General features: G+C 55.0%; 1 protein-coding gene across 4 annotated transcripts in view; it reads left to right on the forward strand.

Annotated features, from left to right (window-relative positions):
* The first annotated feature begins 3,434 nt into the window (after positions 1-3,434).
* The window catches only part of CNTFR (ciliary neurotrophic factor receptor), a 39,135-nt gene continuing 20,782 nt past the window's right edge, over positions 3,435-21,787 (forward strand). The window contains exons 1-2 of one of the 4 annotated variants that reach the window (XM_017657833.3): positions 4,650-4,849; positions 13,565-13,680. The gene's annotated coding sequence lies outside the window, so the exon portion shown is untranslated. Of the gene's footprint in view, positions 3,454-4,649; positions 4,850-13,564; positions 13,681-16,520; positions 16,743-21,787 lie in introns of those variants that run through there. The other 3 variants (XM_073228050.1, XM_017657826.3, XM_017657840.3) reach the window with 3 other exon arrangements.

A 21,787-nucleotide genomic window follows, 5' to 3' on the forward strand; every position in this document is an offset into this window, starting at 1 on the left:
GGAAGGCTCCTTGCCCAGGGGAGGGGGGCCATGTCCTGGGCCTCGGGATAGTGCCGGCCGCCCTCCAGCCGCCCTTTCTGGGAAGCTGCCACAGGAGTGGATAATTTTAGCCAAAAGTGAAAAAAAGCCACCCTAATTATTTATGAAAAAAGATGCCCCCCAATGTAAATTATGCTTCCCCTGCAGGCTACCCCCTACTCTGTTACTCCCCTCCTAGTAGTCCCCCTGCTTGGTCAGGCTGGGGGGCCCTGGAGACACTGGACTGGGGGCAGAGAAGGAATTTCAACATGAAATGTTTTGTTCATTAACAGAGAACATAGGGGGAAATTCCCTTTCTGCCTGGGCCTGGGCAGCCCAGGCGGATACTCAAAAGCTAATGTGAAAAATCAAGTCTGGGCTGCAGAGTGGAGAGGGGGTTATGTTAAGGGTGGGGAACAGGAACCTCCTCTTAGACTCCTGATTTTCAGGGGTTTCCTGAGCCTTAATCTTTCCTCCTTTTAGGGATTTCATTCCCAATGTTTCAGGTTGCCCTCAAACTTCCTTTTTAGCAAAGCAGAAGGAATTGGAGTAAGACTGTAATTAGAACTTCCAGCTAAAGTGTAAGGAAGAATATCAAAAGGGGAGAGGACTTGGGCCTATCCAAGTAATTTAGAATTCTGATAGAGTATGTTGGAAAAGGTAGGCAGGAAATCTGAGGGGGACTTGGAGCAAAAGTGAAAGCACCTCTTTCTATCAGAGTGGCTTTAGAGAGCCCTGGTGAGGTGGGAAGAGAAGATAGCTCCACAGAGTTGGGGGCAATGCCAGGCTGAATGCCCTCATTATGACTTCAGCCCTCTCCCATTCTCTACCTTTAGGGAATCTTTGCCCTTTCTGGTGCCAGAGGTTGGACAGGTCAGGGCATACTTAGGCAGAGGTCCAGCTGACAGGATTCCAGAAGGGGGTCTGCAGGATGGGGGTGTTGTGAGTGGGCCCTGGAAGTTGTCCCAGGATTGGGGTGAGTTGTCCAGCAGGGTGTGGGTGCTGAGCTGGACCCTGAGTGTGGGGGGCGCTGTGGCCCCCCCCCCCCAGCTCTGCCTGGGGCTGTGTCAGATCGGGTTTCTCGGCGCCTGGAGCCTCTGCGAGGCCGAGCTGTTCCCGGGCCCCAGCCAAGCCGCCCTGGGCGCTGGCACTGCGTGAGGAAGCACTGGGGTTGGGGGGGAGCGAGGGGGGACTGTTAGAGTGTTTACGTAACGGCCTCCCGGAGCCCGCCCCGACCCGCCAAACCCCAGCGTGGGGCTTCGTGTGATTGAGAACGTGTGTAACTGCATGTGTGCCTGTGACTGAATATATGGCTGTGTGTGCGACTGTGTCTATGCACAACATACAGACACAACGTTGTGCAAGTATGTGATTCGGGGAGTCCCGCCAGTCTGGTTCTCAGCTCTCGACTCCCAGTGCGAAGTTTAACTCTGAGACTGAGTGTGTGACTTTACATGATGGGTGTGTTTGGCATTTGTAGGTAAGGCAGAGAGTCTGCATATGAGCATTCATAACTTTGGGTAGCCAGGCATGTGTCCCTTAGTGGAACTTTCTGGTGGTATAGCAGGTTAGAGATGAGTACTATTTCCCCCCAGAGAGCACCGAAAAAGACCACAGGAGGTGATGGGGGGTGGGGTTCTCCTTCCTTGAGGACACATCAGCAGGAATGGGGAAGGATCCATGATACCCAAAGGCTTGGGATGGCACAGTTGACTTCTGGGGGTGAGGGGTAGGATGTGGTTCAAGTTTAGGTCATGTGCCAGGGTGGAGCCAAAAGTCCTGCCACAGAGTCCTCTTTCATGGTGGCTGTAAAATCCCAGGGCCTCAAAATCAAGAACTTCCCCTAATTTCCTAAGGCCTTCTAGGATTATCAAATATGGGATCCCCATCACTTGCAGGGCACTAAAGCTCTGAACTGGGGGAGTTATTTCTGGCTGTTCCTCATGGGAGAGGCAGATAGTAAGATGGATGAAGATGGGGTGGGGCTGGGGGAAGGATGTCCTTGGAATGGGGTGTGGATTAAGGATAAGTGCGCTGAGACAGTGAAGGGGGCTGGTGTGGAGTTGGGGAGGCCGGGGATAAGAGCGCCCAGTAAAGCTGAAGAGGAGACAGGGCCACATCTTGCAAGGGCTTTGGAACCCTGCCTAAGAAGCCTGGCTTTGCCCCCACAGCAGTGGGGTCCAGGTTGGTTGAACACGGGCTTAGGAAGCTCAGAAGCTCGTGAGCAGATAGAGTATTGGAGGCAGATGGAATGGAAACCCACGAATAATCTGTTGCCCCAGCTCAGATGGAAGGAGAATAGGTTCTGGGCCAGGCGGTGGAGGCGGGAGGGAAAGGGGGCCGTACCCTAATTGTTCTGTAAATGGGCGCTGCCTCTGAGCGGGAGCCGCAGCCTGAGGCGTGCGCCACACGCCTCCCTTACCGCCCGCCAGATGTCGCTGCGGCCCTGGGGAAGAGGCTGTTGGGTACTGCGCCGGGAAGAGCGGCGAACCGACAGCTGCCAGGATCCGATCCGACGTGCGCCTTTAGTCCTCGCGCGTCCTCTGACACGCTGATACGTCCGTCTCCCAGGCCAGGGTTGCCCCGTGCGGACCTTGCCTCGGCACCCGCGGACTTCGGTACTTGCTGAAACGGCAGCCCCCACTTACCCAGGAGGAGAAGGGACGGTGGACCGGGGCATAACCCCCACTGCTGTCTCAATCTGGCAGAAAGAGGATGAGTCCGGGACACCGAAGGATCTGGAGGTCTAGACCCACCGATCTCAATACCGGTCGGTCATTCGACAGGAGGAGCGGCCCCCTAAGCATTCAACTCCGAGGCCTAGTTTTGGTGCATGAGGAGGGGGCAATTCCTGACCCCCGACCCCCGCCTCAGCTCTGTCCCCGACTGCTGCCCGGAGAGGCCAGATAGGGGTTACCTGTGGGTGGGAATGAGCTGGATCTCAGCTGGGGGCCACTATGTCTCTGTGTGTCCTTAAGCTCCAGCCCGCCCTCTCTGAGCTTCAGCCCGGGCTGACCCCTGCCGGTTGCACTAGGGGGATTCGGCGGCGGCCAAGGAAGTGAAAGTGAAAAGTCTGGGCAGTGGCGGGAAGGTTTTACTCTGCAATGGGAGTCCCTGAGGCATTTGTTGGGAAAGGGCCCGTGCGCTTTGGGCAGCGTTTTGGGGAAGGGTGTGAGGAAACAGCAAGATATTTCCTCCACTTCTCCCAACCCCCACCCCCAGCCCTGGAGCAGCTCTCCGGAAGGGCAGGGAGCAGGGATTATGGGTCAAAGGTCAGATGAAAAATCCGTGGGGTGGAGATGGGGGTGCGCCACTCCTTCTCTGCCTCTGGCATTCACCCTTTCTGTTGCGCTCTTGCGTGGCCTCAACACAGAAGTTGGTCGGGTAGTCTAATCCCCATATTGTAGCCAGACCAGAAGTCCGGGGGTGAATGAAGTAAGTACATCGGCCCCCTCAGAGGCCCAGGCTGCGAAAGAAAAGCTCGAGGGGTCAACTTCCAGCGCCAAACTCGCGCGTGCCCCGCGCTCTGGAACTGCCGGTCTAGGCTTAAAGGGCGCACCCTCCCCTACCCACTTCATCAAAGTAGAGGTTTCTCCCCAGGCCATGTGTCCCCGCTGGGTGGGATGTGAGGAAGGAGAAGGTATTGTGGTGGTGTCACTGGAGACTTGGGAGGAGGCCAGGGCCTGGACTCCCAGCCTGGTCCATTTCGGATTATGGGAGCGCAGAGCCCATTCCCTCCGAGCGAGGGGTGTATGCGTATATAGTCCAGGGTTGACTGGAAGGGCGGGGTGTGTCACTGCTGGGGGCGGTGGGAATAGAGGAGAGGTGGAGACAGCTGGCCTCTGCCCAAAGTGGGGACTGGGGGATCCGGCTTGCGCTCCTCTCATGGAGATGCAGGCGGGAGGACCCGAGAGTTGGCCCGGGGTGTGCCAGGGTGTCAGTACGACTTAGTCGGGGCCTGAACGTGAGGGAGTGTGCGCAGCAGAGACCTGGACAAGGCTGAGTGAGAGAGTGAGTGTGAGTGAGCGACCCTGGGGGAGGAGTGTGCGCGCCCAGCGGCCCTTAGGGGAACCAGTGGAATGGGTGTGGGTATATGTGCGCGCGCGTTTTTGGGACCCGCGGTCGGGCCTGCGCGTGAAGCGCGGGGACACTGCCGTCTGGAGGGCGTTCCCCAGAAAGGGTGAATGTGAGGGGGGCCACGCGTGCTAGTGCTGGCGAGTGTGCCCGCGGGAGGAAGGGTGCGTGCCAGCGCAAAGCGAATGGGAGTGGGGGCTCACAGGCCTGTGCAGGGTGAGTGTGCCCGTGCTTGCGGGCCGCGCGTGCCAGGCGCGGGAACGTGCCAAGGCGGGGGCGCGCGGGGGCTGTGGCTGGGAGGGGGTCGTGGCGCGCGGCCGCGGAGGCGCGGGGAGACAAGGCGTGGGGGGAGGGGAGCGAGGGCGCGCGCGGCCGAGCGGGCGCCCGCGGTCACATGGGCGAGGGAAAGAGGGAGGGAGCGCGCGAGGGAGGGAGGAGGATGGGGGGGTTAAAGCTGCCGGGCGCAGAGGAGCCGGTGCAGAGCGGGCGGCGGCGGCGGCGGCGGCGGCGGCGGCGGCGGCGGCGGAGGAGGAGGAGGAGGAGGAGGAGGAGGAGGAGGAGGAGGAGGAGGAGGAGAAGGAGAAGAAGAAGGAGGAGAAGGAGGAGAAGGAGAAGGAGAAGGCGGCGGCTCTAGCCGGCGCGGCGCTGGGCTCGGCGACGGGATCCGGCGGCAGTGCTAGCTCCGCGCTCCCTGCCTCGCTCTGTGCGGGGGGCGGTCGAAGGGCGAGGCGCGGAGTCCCGGCGGCCCGAGGGCACGGTGAGTACCCCGCGGTGGACCGCGCGCAGCCGGACCCTCAGACCCTCCGGCTGACCGACAGACCCGCAGCCCTAGTGCGCGCGGGAAGAAGGAGGAGACACGCGTGGGTCTGGGGTGGGGGACTGGAAAGTTCCCGGGAAACTTTGCCTGCACACTCAGGGGCGGGGGCGCAGAAGCAGCGGCCCCCACGTCCGGGCGCGCCGCGGGTTGGGCGTGGTGGTGGGGGGCTGACAGTCGGCTGGGGGGAGGGAGGTGGCCGGGCGGATTGTCCTAGTGTCCCTGTTCTCCCTCACCCCTCAGCAGCGCGCGCGAGGTCTGGGAAAATTCCGGAGCTGGGGGTTCCCAGTGATCCCTGCGTGCCCGGAGGCAGCTTTCTCCTTTGGCTTAAAAGCGCCCAGGGGTGTGAACGGACGGTTGCGCGCCTGCCCGTGTATGTGTGCCCGTGTGAATTATCGTGTGTGTGTGTGTGTGTGCATGTGTGTGTCGGCGTGAGCCTGCCTGTGGTTTCCTCGTGAGTCCGCCTGGATGTATCTACTTGTAGTGGGTCTCCTCCGGTGTCTCTTTGTAAGTCTTCCTGTGTTGTGTGCCCGTGTGAGTCCACTTGTGGTGTATTCCCGTTTTGTTGTGAGTCTGCCAGGGTGAGTGTCCTCCAGTGCGGCTCCGTGAGCCGGCCTGGGTGTTCCTGTGTTGCTCGGAGTAGTGTGTCTCCCCGTGCGTGGGGGGCTGGGCCGCGGGGAGGTCACCAGACGGACAGCTCTCCTCGGCCTCGCCGCGCTCTCCTCTCCCCTCCTCTCCCGAGCCTCTCCTGCGTCTAGCTCTCGCTCTGCTGGCTCCCTTGGCCCCCTTCCCCCTTCAGTAGCTTCAGGCGGGCAGGACTATTTCACGCGTTGTTGAAAATTCAGGATTTTCTTTCTCTTTCTGTCTAGTCTCTCTCTTTGAGAAGCGTCTGTGTGGCTGGCAGCTTGTCTGCAACACTGGGAGTGTGTCTGAAACATTAGTTGTTTTGCCTGTGATACTTGTGTCTGTGTCACTGGGGGTGTTCTTGTGGCTCCTATCATCGGGGTGGTAGGAGTTTGAAATGCTGAATGTATTTGTGCATCTGTTATTGCTGTATGTCTAGGGGGTCTGAAACACTGAGTGTATTTTTGTGTGTTTAACTCAGGTGTGATGGTGTACTCTTGCATGTGTGGTGATGGTGTTTGAACAATTGGATATTCTTAAGGCTGTTAGGCTCGCCAGGGCTTGTGGGGATGGAGTGGAGGGGCCTCTGTGTCTCAATAAACTGTTCCTCCCTGTTTCCACTGTCTAAGCCCACACAAATCCTCTAGACTGGTTCTTGGGGTTCCTGGTCAGGACTGGTGACATGTAGCTAAGGTTCACACTCCATGAGAGCTAAGATTCCAACTGGGACTCTGAGCCTTATACAGAGACTAGGAGTTTAAAGTTCACACTCAAGACTTCTTGGGCCTCTGGAATTCATACCCAGACTCACACTGGGACACTTAAACTCATATGAACTCACACTCAGAATTACACTTACATCCTGGGATCCTGGGACTCATAACCAGCTACCTCAGTCCTGAGTTTACACTCAGACGCATACTGGGAATCTAGACTCATAGATTCACATGTCTTACCCTGAAGCTCATAGATTTACATTGAGACTTAGAGCCCACATTCAGAATCTCACTGGGGTCCTAGGGCTCACATTTGGACTCACACTAAGACCCTGGATTCACATGTACATTCTGGGGCTCATACTCAGAGTCACATCAAGGCTAGGGGCTCACACTCAGACTCCCAAGGGGAACCTGGGGCTCAAATTTGAACTCAAGGACTCATAGGACACTGGGGTTCATAGGCGATTGCTTCTATCTTGGAACTCACATTCAAACTCACCTTAGGACTCTAGTGCTCACATGGAAGATTCAATTCCCATTACTTAAGGACCCCAGTGCTCACACTTGGACTCATATGGGAAACCTTGGCTCACACTCAGGGGCTCACACTCAGACTTACACTAGGTCTCTAATGCTTATACTGATTTGTATGGAAACCGTGGGACTCACAGTTAGACTTACACTTTAGTCCTGGGGCTTACAGTTATGCACACTGGAACCTGGGATCACACTCAAACCTATGTATTTCATCTTGGAGTTCACACTCAGATTGATATCCTTGGTGATTGTATTAAACTCAATTCCATCCTGGTGTTGCCGGGCAGCTGTGTCTGGGGAGGTCTCTCCTTGCACACTAGGTGAAATCTCACCTGGACAGGGGAGGGTTCTTTACTCTGGATGAGAAAGAATTCTTGAACAGGTTGGACAGGTGAGGAAGGAATTCATTAAAGAGAGAATAGCAGGGAATGGCAGCTGCTTTGCAGGTAGCAGAGAGCAAGGAAAAGCAGAGGGAGGAAAGGGAAGTTTATTGAATTCCTGCTTGGCATAGGGCAGACACCTTGTGAACTCCTAAAGCCAGGGTCCCCTGGTGTCCAGTGTCTGCTTAGATCTGCATGGCGTAGGGATGCAGTCCTTACCACCCCAGGATATGGGGAAACAACAGAACACTGGGTGGAGTTAAGATCATGTTCTGAGAACTTCCCAAAGGCAAAGAATGAAGATTTTCAGGCAGGACTAAAGAGCATGATCATACAGCTGAGGTCCTATTCAGGTCACTCAGGTGATGGGAACTTGCAAGGCCATTCAGAGATCTTAGTAGCCCTTCCCTACTTCTCTGGAATAGGACAGAGAGAGTGAAAACTTGTGCTTAAGTCTGGAAAATTAAATGAAATAGCAAGGTAACAAAAACACCACTGGAAGAATAGAGACAAAATGCAGTAAGTTGAGCAGTGAGAAGTCATATTTAAGGCAAAAAGTACGCACTCGAAGAAAGCGGAGTGTGGGCAACCTAAAAATGGAGGCATACTCAAAGGCTTAGGATTCTTTTAAGGCTTTCAAGAATGGGACAAAGGGTGGTGGGTGGCGGGGTTGGTGGTATAGGCTTGACATGTTGTCTCATGATGTCTCTCTCCAGTGAGAGACATTATGTCACCATCCACAGTCATTCCTCTAGATAATTCTGTAAGATAAACTTAACACAAGCAATTTTCTGATCCTGTTCTTCTGCAAGGCAGTGGTTACCCTCAAGTACTGGGAACGTATCAATTAGGACTGCTTACCCTGCCTTGAGATAGGGTTGGTTATTGGCTGATAACCAAAGTAAATGTTAGGAATCTTACTGCCCTAACTCCCTGGTTTTTAAAATGGAATCTTAACCTTAAGAGGGAGTCCTTCCTGTTCTTACTATACTGTTTTTATCTTGGCATTTTTCATCATAGGCAGGAAATGTTAATCATGATGCTTGTACCATGTCCCTGCCTTACCTCACTGGGGCCTACACTCAGTCTCACTAGGGCCCTAGTGCCCACACTTGGATTCATGCTTCCATCTTGAAGCTTTTATATTCAAACGGGGGTCCTGGGGTTCACACTAGAATCACACCCAGTTACACTTCCATATTGGGCCTCACATTCAAATGCATACTAGGATTGTGGTGTTCACACTTGCAGTGAACTTAGAACTCAGTAGTCAAATACATTATTTCTTTTGTTTTATGATATAAATTAGGGCAACTGGGGTGAGGAACAGAGACTGCTACAAGATCTGTTGACTCTAGAAGTGGAGAGGGGAGGGGATACGTTTCATCCTATCCCTTACTTGTGCTGTGGGCTGATGAAGAGGGTGATGGGAAACAGTGACTTAGTTAAACCTTTTTGCCTTTCCTTGCACAAGGAGACAGGGATCTTGGCAGGAAGATCTGAGTAGCTGTTTAGTACAGGGTGATCCTGTAGAGTTCATGGGCCACATACGTGCATACCCCCCTTAAATAGTTTTGGGCACTCTTACTGGGGTAGAGAGGGTTAGGTGTGGGGAAATAAGACTCATATCCTCCCAGGACATCTCCCCATCCCAGGCATCCTAGGATGGGTGGGGTGTTAAGGTCAGCCTGATGAGGGGGTAGACTCTGGCTCCTTGTGTGGTGAGAAGGTAGGCAGCTGGGGAGGACACTCTCCCCACTCTCTCTTTTGTCCTCTGCCCTGCCTGGAGAGGGGTAGGGCCAAGGTGATGTATCTCAGTCTGCTGGGGTGCCTGTGGAGCCCTTATCCTGTCTCTGTGTTTGCCCAGGGTTCTCCAATCCCCAGAAGAGCAGTAGTGGGGGGCTGGGCTAGGCTACAACCAGCCCTAAGACTCTCTGCCCTCCCACTTGGAGGCCAGCAGGGCAGGCTGCCTGAGGGGCACTGTCACCCATGGGCCCATGCAGTGGGCACCTGGCCCTCAGGCTCAGGTGGCTGGGCTGTAACTGCTCCCTGTTCCTGATGGGGACACATGCTCTCCAGTCCCCCTCTGTGGGTGGGGGCTTAGAGGCAGGGCACTCTGTTCTCTGCCCCACTCTGGTGAGTTGAAGTGTAAATGAATCGGAAACATATGGAGCAGATTTTCTTTGAAATGCAGATAGATTGGGGGGGACCATGTGTGCCTGGTTTGGGGGTCCCAGAGAGCAAGGAGGCTGAGAAGAGAGCTGACCCCTCCTCCAGACTCACCATGGGGTGAGGGAAGTTGGGGAGACCTCAGCTGTCTAAACTCCTGTGGCCGTTCCTGACCACACACACCCAAGATCCCTCCCAGCTTCCTGTGGGGAGGGACTGGGGAAGCAAATGGTTCCTGTGGACAGAGAGCACTGAGATCAGTACCCGCCTTTACCTCTGCTGAGGGCAAAGAGAGCCCCCAAAGCAGACAGCCATGCTAGGTTGGGGGTCACCAGAGCCAGAAACTCTGGAGGCCAAGGGGCGGAGAGAGGAGCTGGAGCATATGTAGGGGAAGATTTAGACCCTGCTGTTGTGGGGAACCAGCTCCCAGAATCTGGGGCTAGTGCCACAGAGGAAGGAACTGAACTTAGACTATGGTGGTAACTTCTGGTCAGTGCTAGGGCCTTCCCTGGGGTTAGGAATGGACTGAAGAAGACTTAATCCTAAAGGAGGATTTTCCAGATCTGGGGCAGTCAGTATGCCCCATGATACACTATCTATACTTACCCCTCACAGTGCTCAGCAAGGCTGCACAGCTCTGTGCTCTCTGTGGGACCTAGGGACTGGGTCTGCTTTGCTTAGCACTGTGCCCTGCCCCTGGTAGAGACCTGGTACACAGTAGCAGGCAGTGTTTTGTAAACAATACATTGTTTTCCTTCCCCATCAAACTGAGTGTTCCTGGTGGGCTGGGCCATATCCCCAATCCCAGCATGGTATTGGCAGGGATGAGGTGCTCAATAAATGTTGAGGCATGAATCCTTGAGTGGGACAGGCCATGAGAGGGGACTCTGGGGTTTGTAGCTTGAGACCCAACAGCCTCTTTTATACACCCCTATTTGGTTCAGAGGACCCATGAGTGATTTGCAGGCTAGAGTAAACGAAGGACTTGTCTTCACTCCGGGAGGGAGTGCAGAACATAGGCAGCTTCGTCCTTGGAAAGGTCCTGACTCAGGGAGAGTAGAGCAGTGACCCTGATAATATGGCAGAAGTCAGAGGTCACTGCTGTCCTCTCCCCAGCTTCAGGATTATTCAAAAGGTGGGCAAATCTTCTTCTCCCAAGTGGTTGTGTATGTCCCTTGCTCTCTCTAGGTCTGGTTTTCTTGGACTCTGGGCCTCCAAGGATGGGCTCTGAGGTTGTTTAGCTGCTGTGGGCACCACGGACTGTCTATATTGGTTATTAATGTCTGCCTAAGGACACAAGGTTCAGATCCTAAAAATACCCTATCCAGCCAGAGCCTTGGAGTTGCTGGTGTGGGCCAGTGTAGCAGCAGCTGCCTCTGGATCAGATAGACACCGAGCCAGGAGACACTGGGAGAGTATGGGGAAGCTGGGACAGCATGGGTGTGAGATGCATCGGAGAGAGCCTTTGCTCTCTATGGAATAAAGATATATAAAATTAGTGGTGCCAGTTAGATTATGGCAACATTTAGGGTAATCTATTATCCTACATTGCAGAGAATTTCCTTCGTAGGGAATCTGGAGATATATCTGATATCAGACATAAATATCTAGTAGTCAGTAGTCACTGTTTCAAGTCCACCTTCAGGATGTTCCAAAATAAGTGTGTAGCAAAGGAAAAATACCTTCCCCAAGTAGCCTTTCCTGAGCCACTGACTCCATCCTACCTCCTCAAGCCCTTCCTTGAAGTCCAAGTCCCAGTGATGTTCTTTCACACCTTCCTTTATAGGCCCCTACCTCACTTCTGACCCGCAAGCCTCTGTGCAGCAGAAAGGAGCTGCACAGTGGTCCCCAAAAGGTAAGAAGAACCTAGCCTCTGAGGGTAGATGCCATGTGACCTTGGCCTGTGAACCGACCTTTCTGGGCCCCTCTGAGAAATCTCGGGATCAGGGGGCTGGGCCCTGGCCCAGGCCTGGAGAGAAGGCGGTTTTGGCACCCATCCAGGCCCCTGACGTCAATGACTCTCCAAATAATGGAATCAATATTGGGGGTGGGGGGGGCAAGCGTGAACCAGGCCCCAGCGATTAGAAACAGATCAGCACAAACCGGCAGCTGATTCTGATAGAGCTGCCTTGGAGAGCTGGGGTGGGAAGCCTGGAAGGAGGTGGACCTAGGGGGGCACAGGGATGGGAGGGGGAGCTACCAAGTGTCCAAAGTGTGGGGGTCCACAAGAGGGCAGAGACCCTCAGCTACCTGGGTTGGAATGACAGGGTAGGGGCCTCTGTTCTGGTGCTTCCTCTTTTGAGCCTGTGGGGTTCCAAGGCTAGGGGAAGTTTGTGAATGGAGACCACTTTCAGCCAGTGAGTGACAAAGACTGGGCAGGGGGGAGGTTCAGAGTTAATCTCTCTGCATCCCAGACCTGGGCCCCTAGGCTATACTGGGGGTTGGGGGAGAGTGCTGAGTGAGACCTAAGGGAGATAACCTTTTGCATAGAGGCCGAAGACATTAATCCAAACAGAGAGATGGGTATTCCCCCTCACGTTGGGAGTCTGGCCTCCTCCATCAGCCCATGTTCCCTCAGCCTCGTAGGAGTCAGCACGTGAGGATGGAGGGGGCCATAGGGTCCATGGGGGTTGGCCTGGCGGCAGCTGACAAAAAACAGGAAGGGCTGGGGGAGAGGCTGTAATTATGGTGCATTTATTATTAATCAGATGAAATTGCTGGAAGCAGCTGGTGTAATGTGCGTAGCAATACAGACGGCATGCCCCCCAACACACGCATGTACACATACACATGCACCACAGCCCGAGACTTGTTTGCTTTCACAATTCTTTTCTTGGGAAGGTTGGATGGCTCTGTATGTGTCTTAGTGTCTGTGTATGTTGGTGTGTATCTGCTGTTTTTCATGTCAGCTTGTACACTCCCCTCCCTTGATTGGCTCCTTTGTCGACTATATCTATCATTCTTTGACCCAATATGTGTCTCTGTCTTTCTGCCTCGCTCTCTTTGGGCCCATCTTTTGGTATGTTTGTAGCTGTTACCACCAGCCAGCCATCTCTAACACCTTGTTTTAGTTTCTGGCCATCTGTCCCTGGTTGGTGGTGTCTCTCCATCTGGGCAGCGTTGAATGACTTAGAGGCCCTTTCTCAAGGCTATGTGTTTAGGTACCTGATCATGCCTTTGGCAGACACACACATGTGGACCTGTTTTTTGAGAGGAGGGGGGTTGGTGGACCCTGAGGATCTCCTGGGATCTTGTAGGTGAGGGTTCTGTTAAATGACTGGAGCCTGTAGAAGCAACAGTAGCTTTCAAGATAGCCCTGAGTACAGTGCGATCTCCCTTACCACTACCAGTTATGTGACTTTGGGCAAGGTTCTTTTGCTTCCTGAGCCTCAGTTTCCTCATCTGTAAAATGGAAATAGGATTACCTCCAAAGATTGTTTTGATGATTCAACACGAAAATATATGGTAAGTACTTATGCTATTTGGCTCATCAAGGATACTGAACAAGTATTAACCATAATTATTGGGAAAGGCACAGTGCAGGTGGTAGAGAGATCTGCAGAGGCAAACTGGTGTAGCAGAAAGCCTTTAGAACTAGACTTTGATTCAAATCTAAGCTCTGGACCTGATCAGCTGTGTGGTCTTGGGCAAGTTACCTAACCTCCCTGAATCTCAGCTTTTTCAAATGTCAAATGAGAATAATAATAGAACCTACCTCATGGAGAAGCCCTGAGGATTAAATGAGATAAAGCATATAAAGTGCCTAACACAGTGCCTAGCACATAACAGATGTCCAGTAAGTCATAGTGGTGAAGAGGAAGAGGAAAAGGATGGTATGATGGTGGGTGTTTATGCCTTACTGGTGGCCATGTGTTTCTGTGTGACTATGCATGTGAGAATATGTGATGTGGAGGTACTTGTGTCTGTGAATGGTTGTGTGGAGATTTTAGGATTTTCTGTGGGTGTGTTTGAGTGTGTATCTGTGTGTGGTGTCAGGCCTTCCTGACAGCTCTGGTTTCCCTTTGTCCCTGTGGTTCAGAACATGAAGTCTGCAAGGGGTGCTGGAGGGAGTCTGGGCTTCTCCTAATTTTTCCTTTTTTAGATGCTTAAGTCTCACCTTCATCAGTCTCCCCTTCTTACAGTGAATAGAACTTTTGGAATAAGCTCCGAGTTGAACTAAAAGCTGTGGCTTCTCTGTGACCTCTGACTTGTACCTTTTGCCCTTCTAGAATCCAGCCTTGTCACATCACCCCACCCCCTCAGTTTTGGAAGTCTGGGGAAGAGTTTGGTCTGGAGGAGGAGGAGGAAGGACATTGATGTGCTCTGTGTGTGGCCAGGGGTAGAGGTATGTGCTAGGGACCCAAAAGAGGCAGGTCAATCTCAGAGCATCAGGCAGGTGCAGTAGGCCTGTAGGTCTAGTGACATGAGTGAAGGAATGCCTAAGATTTCTTCCTTCTTTCCCCTGTCCTCCTTCCTCCTGAGGCTTTTCATGCCCCTGGGATAGGCCCCACAAAGGGGAAGAGACTTACCCACAGTCACAAAGACAAGGGCAAAGCCAGGTCACAAAACCGGGTTCAGCACCGAGGGAGCTGCATCCCAGATATGGGAGTAGGTTTCTGTTTCCTTGTCGGGCTCTCTTTCTGCCCCAGAGCATCTCTCTGGCTTGACTGGGGGAGCAGCTGGGCTTGGAGGAAATGGGATGGGAGGTCGGAAAGTCCAAATCTTCTGGGGCCAGTGGTGGGGGTGGGCCTGACTCCCCCGCCTTTCACTGGGGCCAGGCAAGGCCCCTGGATTGGCAGCCTGGGGGTGGGGGCGTCCAAGGAATCGAGGCGCTGGAGCGGAACGGAAGGGCCTATTGTCCAAAACCCGCCAGAGGCCCACAAAGGCCGGGCTGGGCTTTTCATCTCAGTTCCCAAACAGACTGGCCATTTTCCCGGCCCGGGAGTAGGGGAGTAATGACCCTTCAGAACTAGGGCTGGGGTGTTATTGAGGGTGGGGTGGGCTATCCCTGACTGACACATGGTTATGAAAGGGACTTAAAATGGAGCTGGGGTTCTGAAGAATAGGAAGGGAGGCTCCAAAGGGCTGTAGAGAGCTAAACTTCCATCTCACCATTCCCAGAGGGACCTAAAGACATGGGCTGGGGTATGTGATAGAAGTCGAGATTTACACAATAATAGATAATAAATATTTATAGAGGGCACACCTGGAAGTAGTCTGGTTGCTTGTTGGGAAAGTGAGTTACTGAGCTGTGAGGGCACATAACACCCTTCCTGCAATTGGGAACACCTTAGGTAGCCAGAACAGAGGCTGAAGAAGAGAAGGCTAGTGGTTAGGCAAGAGATTGGGCTCCCTGCAGCAGGAGGGAGTGAGGCCAGACAGCAGGAAGGACTTCCTGCCAATGAACAGTAGCTCAGATGCCCTGACCCTGTCCCTGGGGATCCTAGAGGATCGCAGAGAGCAGGGGAGCTGGAGAACACCCCCAGGGGGTTAAGGCTGAGGCAGCTTCTGTGGGGGCCCAGGAGGAGGCCAGGAGGGAGGATTTGGCAGTTCTGTCCACCCTCCCCCAGCAGCACCTCCAGCACCACTTTAAAAACAGCTTTTTAATTTAACAAAGTGGATGAAAAACTGTTTTTGGAAATAAAAGATCTCTGCTGTCTCCCAGGCTAGCACTCAGCTCTTGCAGAGAGCCTCTCTCTGGGTTTCTCTCCACTGCCAGTGGCTCCTTTCCTCTCTCTGTGTCTCTGTCTCTGTCTCTGTCTCTTTTTTTTGCTTGTTTCTGTTCCTCCCTAGCTTCCCCTTGGCCTCTCATCACCCTTGCCCCCCCACATTTCAGCCTGGGTAGGAGTCTCACCTTTAATCTCTTACCTCCTGTTTCTGCATCTCCTTCTGTCTCTCCTCTCCCAGTCTCTCACTCTCAGGGCTTGTCTCTGTCTCCCAGCCTGTTTCAATCTCTGTCTGCCTTCCCCCCCTTTTTTCTCCCCCAACCCTTGCTCTAAATGGGTCTATTTAAAACACCCGACGCTGCCAAGTCAGAAAAGCGTCTCCTGATAAAGCGCATTAGGCGGAGGGAGGGAGAAGGAGGGTGGAGGGAGCGGCGGGCGGACAGATTGATCCAAGCCTTAACCCCATTAATCAGGCATCATGAATCCCCCTCCCTCCCCCAACTTCAGCCCCTTCAGAGCTAAAAGCCCCTTAAATATTTATCACCCCTTCTCCATGGGGGGGGCAAAGGGAGGGGTGTGTGGCCTTTGGTGTGAGCATCCCCAGCTGCCTGGTGCTGCTTCCACCCCCTCTCTGTGTGTGTTTACACATGTGTGCATGTGCTCATATGTGCATGTATGGGTGTGCACACCTGACAGGCCCAGGGCTGGTTGCCATGTTGCCCTCCCCCATCTGAATAGCTTGGTCACCTGGGCAGCCCCTGGGTACCCTAGGAGTCTGGCCCACTTCTGCCCCTCCTGAACGGTTGGGCATGCAGAAAGGGAGACACTGGGGTCACTTGTGGGTCCTTATGCCGTCCAAGTGCAGTAACTAAAGGACTGGGTAGCATTGCACTATCATTCTCAGGCAGCAGGAAGGTGAGCTGAGGTTCAGTGTCCAGGTTCTCCCAAATTCCCAATGCAAAAAGTAACTTGAGGAATAGATTTGGGGAATTCATGCTCCTAAGGGCACGAAGGTAACTGGAAGGCTGGCTGAAGTTCCCCGTCTATTCTTAAAGGGCAGAAATATGACCTGGGGGTGGGTTGGGGTGTCCCGTTACCCTTAGAAATACTGGAAGGTGACCCGGGCCTGGGTGGAGGGTCCCATCACTCCCAGAGAGTAGGAAGGTAGCCACTCAGGGTGATGTGGGACTGGGTCCTGTATGTCACTGCGCACTGATTCCCCCTCCCCCCCCCCCCGCAGCAGAGGTCAGCCCGGAGACAGGGAGGGGTCTGTCCGAGTTGGCCCGAGGCCTTTCGCCCGCCCGGGGTGGGGAAGGGAGACCCCGGCCGACCCTGGGTGTTAGGAGGGGCCCGGGAGCCGGGAGGGGAAGGAGGGTCCCTTCCCCCTCCTCTCCCCCTGCATCAAATGCCACATCTCCTCCTGACTCAGACAATTAGATTCAAAGGATGACCTCACTGCCTGCCGTCCCTCACTCGCTCCCTCCGCTAGCTCGCATCTCCTGCTCGTTCGCTTGCGGCGCGCTCCTTCCTCCCCTCCTCCCGGGCCGCTCGCCGCCTCGCTTGCAGCTCAGCCCGATCCCTCGCCCGCCCGCCGGGACTCTCGCGGTGTGTGCTGGGGGTGGGGGGCTTGCAGCCTTCCGAGTCGACCAGCCCCGAGCTCTGGGGGCCCGATGCCCTCGAGCGGCCGGGCGGTCCCACGGAGCGCCGGAGGCACCGACGGGGCGCCTGCGCGGGGACTCAGGTCAGTGGCCGCTCGGCCGCAGGGCCGGAGAACTTGTCACCTCCACTGCCGCCGCCGAGACACCCCCGCCCGCGCCCGCCCGCCAGCCCGCCTCGGCGCTTCCCGCTCCTTTCTCAGCCCCCGCCCCCCGCGGCTGCTCGGCGCGCTCCCCTTGCCAAGCTGTCTCTCTACTCTTCTCTTTTTCTCCCCCAGCCCCCCTGCCTCTGCAGCCGGTGGGAGGGACTGGGACTTCCTGAGGTCCCAGGGATGGGGCCAGGGCCCATTGGCTGCAACCGGACCAGGCCTCAGAGAGAGGAGGGGGCTCTGGCTGTGTCCATTGGCCTGGGGGAGGGGACCACCACCTGGGTGGGAAGGGGCTACTGAGAGAGAGGCCCAGGCTGTGGGGTTGACATTTAGACAGAGGGGATGAACTCCTGCTATCCTTCTTTTCTCATATCCTAGGGGCCTCTTGCCTGGCTTCATTTGTCCCCACCTCCTAGCTAACTTTAGTCCCTACTGCCTGGCTTCACTTGTCACCCACAGCCCACATCCTTTTGGGCTCTGTCACCTGGTCTCTGTTTCCCTAGAGCCTGCTGCCTGATTTCATTTGTTCCCAACTTATGCCTGCCTCCCACGTCCCTCACCTGGCTGTATGGGATTGCCCTGCCCGGTTTCCTTAGGCCCTGCTGCCTTGTGTCTGCTCCTCTACCTGGCTTCCTTGAAGCCCTGTCAGGCTCCCTTTAGGATGGGGCATCAGGGCCCAAGGTACACGTGGAGTGGCAAGAGGTGAGGATGTCAGCAGCACTGCCAGTTGTTCTCTGGTTGGGGCATGGCCAGCACAGCCTGGATTCCATTCTGCCTGGACAGCGACACAGCATCCTCTCTTGTAATTAGGGGTGGGGGTGGGGGTGGCAGGGCTTCAGGGTCCAAGAACATTTTAGGACTCTTGTCCTCAGAGGATAGAGACAGCACTGGCTTGACCAGTGCCGTCTCTGTTGCTTTGGGTAAGACCGTGATGATAGGGCTTTGATAGGGGCTGTGGGCTGAGGTCCCATCTCCTTCCCCTTTCCTCCCCTCCTGTAGCTGGGCCTAACATTGGGGTATCCTATAGACAGTTGTGGGCACAGAGAGGTTTTGAAGAGGCCTGGTTTATGTGATATCACAGGTGGGTAGGCTGAGCTGCTGCTGACCCTCATCCTGGAGAAGAGGGGATGAGGGTGCAGTAGGGATTTGGGGAATGGGCTGGTTTATGGGGTTTTCTGACTCCTGCTACTACCAGTGCCACCATCTCTTCACCCAGAGGTGTCCTCACCTCTCCTGCCTGGCCTGAAGCTCCTCTTATTCCCCAGTGCTGGTAAAAGCTGGGTTAAGGGAGGAAGGAGCCACCTAGGGAAAAATTGTCTATTTCCTCACTTTTTAGAGACCAACGAAGTTCCTCCTTCCCTTTTCCTTCCTGCCTCAGGCTGCTCTGAGCTTTATTCCCCTCCCCCAAGTGCAGCCTAGGCAACTCCAGGCCCCAGTATGGAGTGACTATTCTGAGTGTGTATCTTTGTGGGGATGTGAGAGGCTGAGGGTATGGGCAGGGGCTCTGAGTTTCTGGAGGTGCAATGGTATATGGTATCTGTGTGGAAGATCGCCTGTTCTGAGTGTGTGATGGTATCCATATGTGAGACCATGACTGTTTTGAGTGAATGCGTGTGAGAGAGTCTATGTGTGTGACTGTGACAATATGCGTGTGTGTCTGCACACTGTGTGTGCGAGGCTGTGGCAGTGGGTGTCCATGTGGGGGGCCATGATGTGTGGCTACGATGGTAGATTCTGAGTGCCAGTATCTGTGAGAGGCCTCCTGGGTGTGTCTGTAAAGCTCTGGGTGTGTATGTGGAAGTGGGGGGTTTTGAGGAGCTCTGCTGGGTGGTAGTGAGAGCCTGTGTATGCTGCGTCTGGGGGTGAAGTGAGCACTGGGTGCTGTGTGACCCTGAATTGCTGGTGTGTGTGTGAGCATGTGTGCGCATACTCATGCCTGTGTTTACCCATCAGGAACAGATTGCTCTGGCTTCCCCACTGTGAGGAGGGGAGAAAGGGGGAGGAAGGATGGCTTGCTTTTGCCCAGCAGACCAGAAGCTTCTTCAGAAGTAGTGTGCAGTGTGCATGCATGTTAGGGGGGCAGGGAGAACAGGACACTATTACATGAAGTCAAAGTTTCTGTTCCCTTCATTCACCTCCAGTTCTTTCAGAAAGACCATCTTCAGTTCTTTTTGTTTCACATGCACTGCCCCCCCTCCGTCCCCGCTGTGTGTGTGTGTGTGTGTGTGTGTGTGTGTGTGTGTGTGTACACAAGCTTGCAAGCATAGGCCTCTGTGTATATATTCAAGGGTGTGTCCTCACCAGAGCAGTGATGGGGCCAGGGGTGGGGTGCAGTGGGAGATGCTGGGGCAAATAGGTCTTTGTCCATCCCGCAAGTCTGGAAAGCTACTCTGTTCATCCTTCTGTCTCCATGGAGGGCCCTGCAGCGTCCTTCTTGCCCTGCCTCATCCCTCTGTGAGCCCTCTCCCCTGTCAACTAAAGGAAGTCTCATTCCCCCCATCGCTCTGTCCATCCCCCACTTCCGTGGAGTTCTTCCAGCTGTCTAGCCTCCTGTGGCAGCATTTGTCCCTCCAAGAGGAGCAGCCCCCACTCCCTGCAGATTTAAATCTGACTGGTTTGTGGGCCTTTTCTGGTTAGAAGAGTACTCCTGATTCTTCTAGAAGCCAGAAGCGACTCTCCACTGAGGTTAGGGGTTGGGGGATTTGGTACTTGTACATGAAGTTCTGTGAAGCTGTCCAGAGCCCATGTGCCCAAAGGGAAGATATGAATTTATCTGCCCCTTCCTGCTCCCCATTTGAGAGGGAGGGGGCTGGACCAGATGATGTTTGAGGAAGAAAGCCCAGACCCTTTGCACCTAGAGGGCTGTTTAAGCCTAGGCCTGCATATATGTGCACATATAAGCCAATGTTCAGGTGACCAGGCAGCACGTGGGCCAAGTCGGGCTTCACAAGTGGGCATGGGCTGGTGGGATTCAGATTCCCACCTCCCCAAGACCTCTCCCAGCTGCCCAGCCAGGCCCATCATGAGAGGGCCCCAGGCTCCCCCCACAACACGCCCGCACACATGTGCAGCAGGGCATGCACATGCTGATCTCAGGGTCCCCATGGTGCAAGAGGCTGGGGGTGGGGGCTTTGAGTACTCAGAGTCCAGGCTGCTGCCAAAATCCATCGGAATCTTGTCCCCCCACCCCGAGGCCCCCATCTCCGGCTGTGGAGGTCACAACAGCAGGTGCGGATACCCACCCCCCCAACTCACTCACATTGGGCCGCCTCCTTTTCCATAACCTCCGCCAGCCGTTGAAGCTAGGGGACCATTCCCCCTGCCTCCCTCTGGCCCCCCTCCCACTGGTGTTCAGCTTCTCCTGCCATCTTCTACAGTGGAGAGGAGGGCTCCTATATTTGGTTGGGGTCCTTTATCCTGAGCACTGGGGCTTGCCCCTGCAGTGGGTAGGGAAGTGGTACCCTGGGAGGAGATAAGTCTTGAATTCTGAACCCAGGCATGTCTTCTGGGTCCTCTGCCACTTGGGGTGGGGGTACCAATTGCTGAGGGGGCCAGGTCTGGATTCAGAGAGAAAGAGAGAGCCAGAGACAAGAGACTCAGAGACAAGATGGAGAGATACCACAGGGAGTAGGAGCCTGCCCTGGCCAGCCAGCTCCAGCCCCAGGAGCTGGCCCCTGACCTGGGTCGGCCCCCTCCCCAGTGGGGGGCCTGCTGGGCCAGCTGCCAGGGGCCAGGCCTCCCTTCTTGGCCTACCCCCACTCTGGACGGCTCAGGCCTCTGCCCCCGCCTCCACCGCCCACGCTGTCCAGGCTGCCTAGGCCTGGTGGGATCTGGGGGCCTCCCGGCCTCAGCCCCTCCTCCCCATCCTGGAACTTCCAGCCTGCTCTGACTGTCTCTCCCAGGCTCCCTGTCGGCCAATGCTGTTCTTCCCTGCCCACCACATCCCTGTCCCTGTCTCTGCCCCTGCTCTGTCTCTCATTTTCTCTCCCCACCTCCAAGTGTAGGTGTCTGTCCTCCTCACTGCAACCTAATTCCTCTGCAGGTCTGAGGCCTCTAGAGTCCCCAGCTCCTTGAATCCATGAGTCCATTCTGTGTCCTGTCCTGTGACCTTGCCTTCTTCCCAGGATGCATCCTCTACGACAGCGGTAGAGACAGGGGAAGGGATGAGGCCCCAGGGCAGAGTCTTCACATGGAGGGATTCTGGAGTCTGCGGTTTCTGAGGGGATTAGAAGCTATGGAGATGTCACCATGGCCCTGCTATGGGTCAGACCCCTCCATCAGAATGTTCCTGACCTCACCCTGGTCATGGGTCATGGAGGATGGTGTCCAGCCCAGTGATGTTTGTTGGATTTCAACTTTTGGAGGCTCCACAAGGGCCTTCCTGCTTATTCATTTGTCCAGGCCAGATTAAGCCTATCTGACTCTCAGCACACCCACACCAGCCAGCACCCTGAAGCTCAGAACATACTACTGCACATCAGCACTTACCCACAGTTAGAGCTGGGCCTCAGTCAGTGGTGCTCAGAACCCCCCACCCCGGATGTGGCAGGGATTCCTCAGGGGTGGGGACAGGGGTGGGGACAGGGGAAGGGGATGAGGCCCCATGTATAACCTAAACTGCTCTCTGCTTCTCCAAAGTTTATACCTTTTCTTCCTCAGTTTCTGCCTTCGGCTGTGCAGGGGCTAAAACTGGGGGCAGAGGGCACCTGGAACTTTGCTGGGACTGGCAAAGAGGGGTCCTGGGCCCTGGATCCTAAGCCAGACTCAGGAATTGTGTAATTGAGGACCCTGATCTGGAGCCTGTCAGTGCTACAGCTAGTGACTGTTAGCCTCCATGGTGCCTGTGGACTGGTGTGAGCTCACCACAGACCAGACTTATTCTGTGTGACCGGCCATGTTACTGAGTCTGACTGCCAACATCCCTGTGTCACCATCACTGTACATTACTCTCAGTCTCATCACACCTTTGATTCTGAGGTTCC

This window comes from Manis javanica, chromosome 2 (assembly GCF_040802235.1).
Source record: "Manis javanica isolate MJ-LG chromosome 2, MJ_LKY, whole genome shotgun sequence".
NCBI classification, from domain to species: Eukaryota; Metazoa; Chordata; class Mammalia; order Pholidota; family Manidae; genus Manis; species Manis javanica.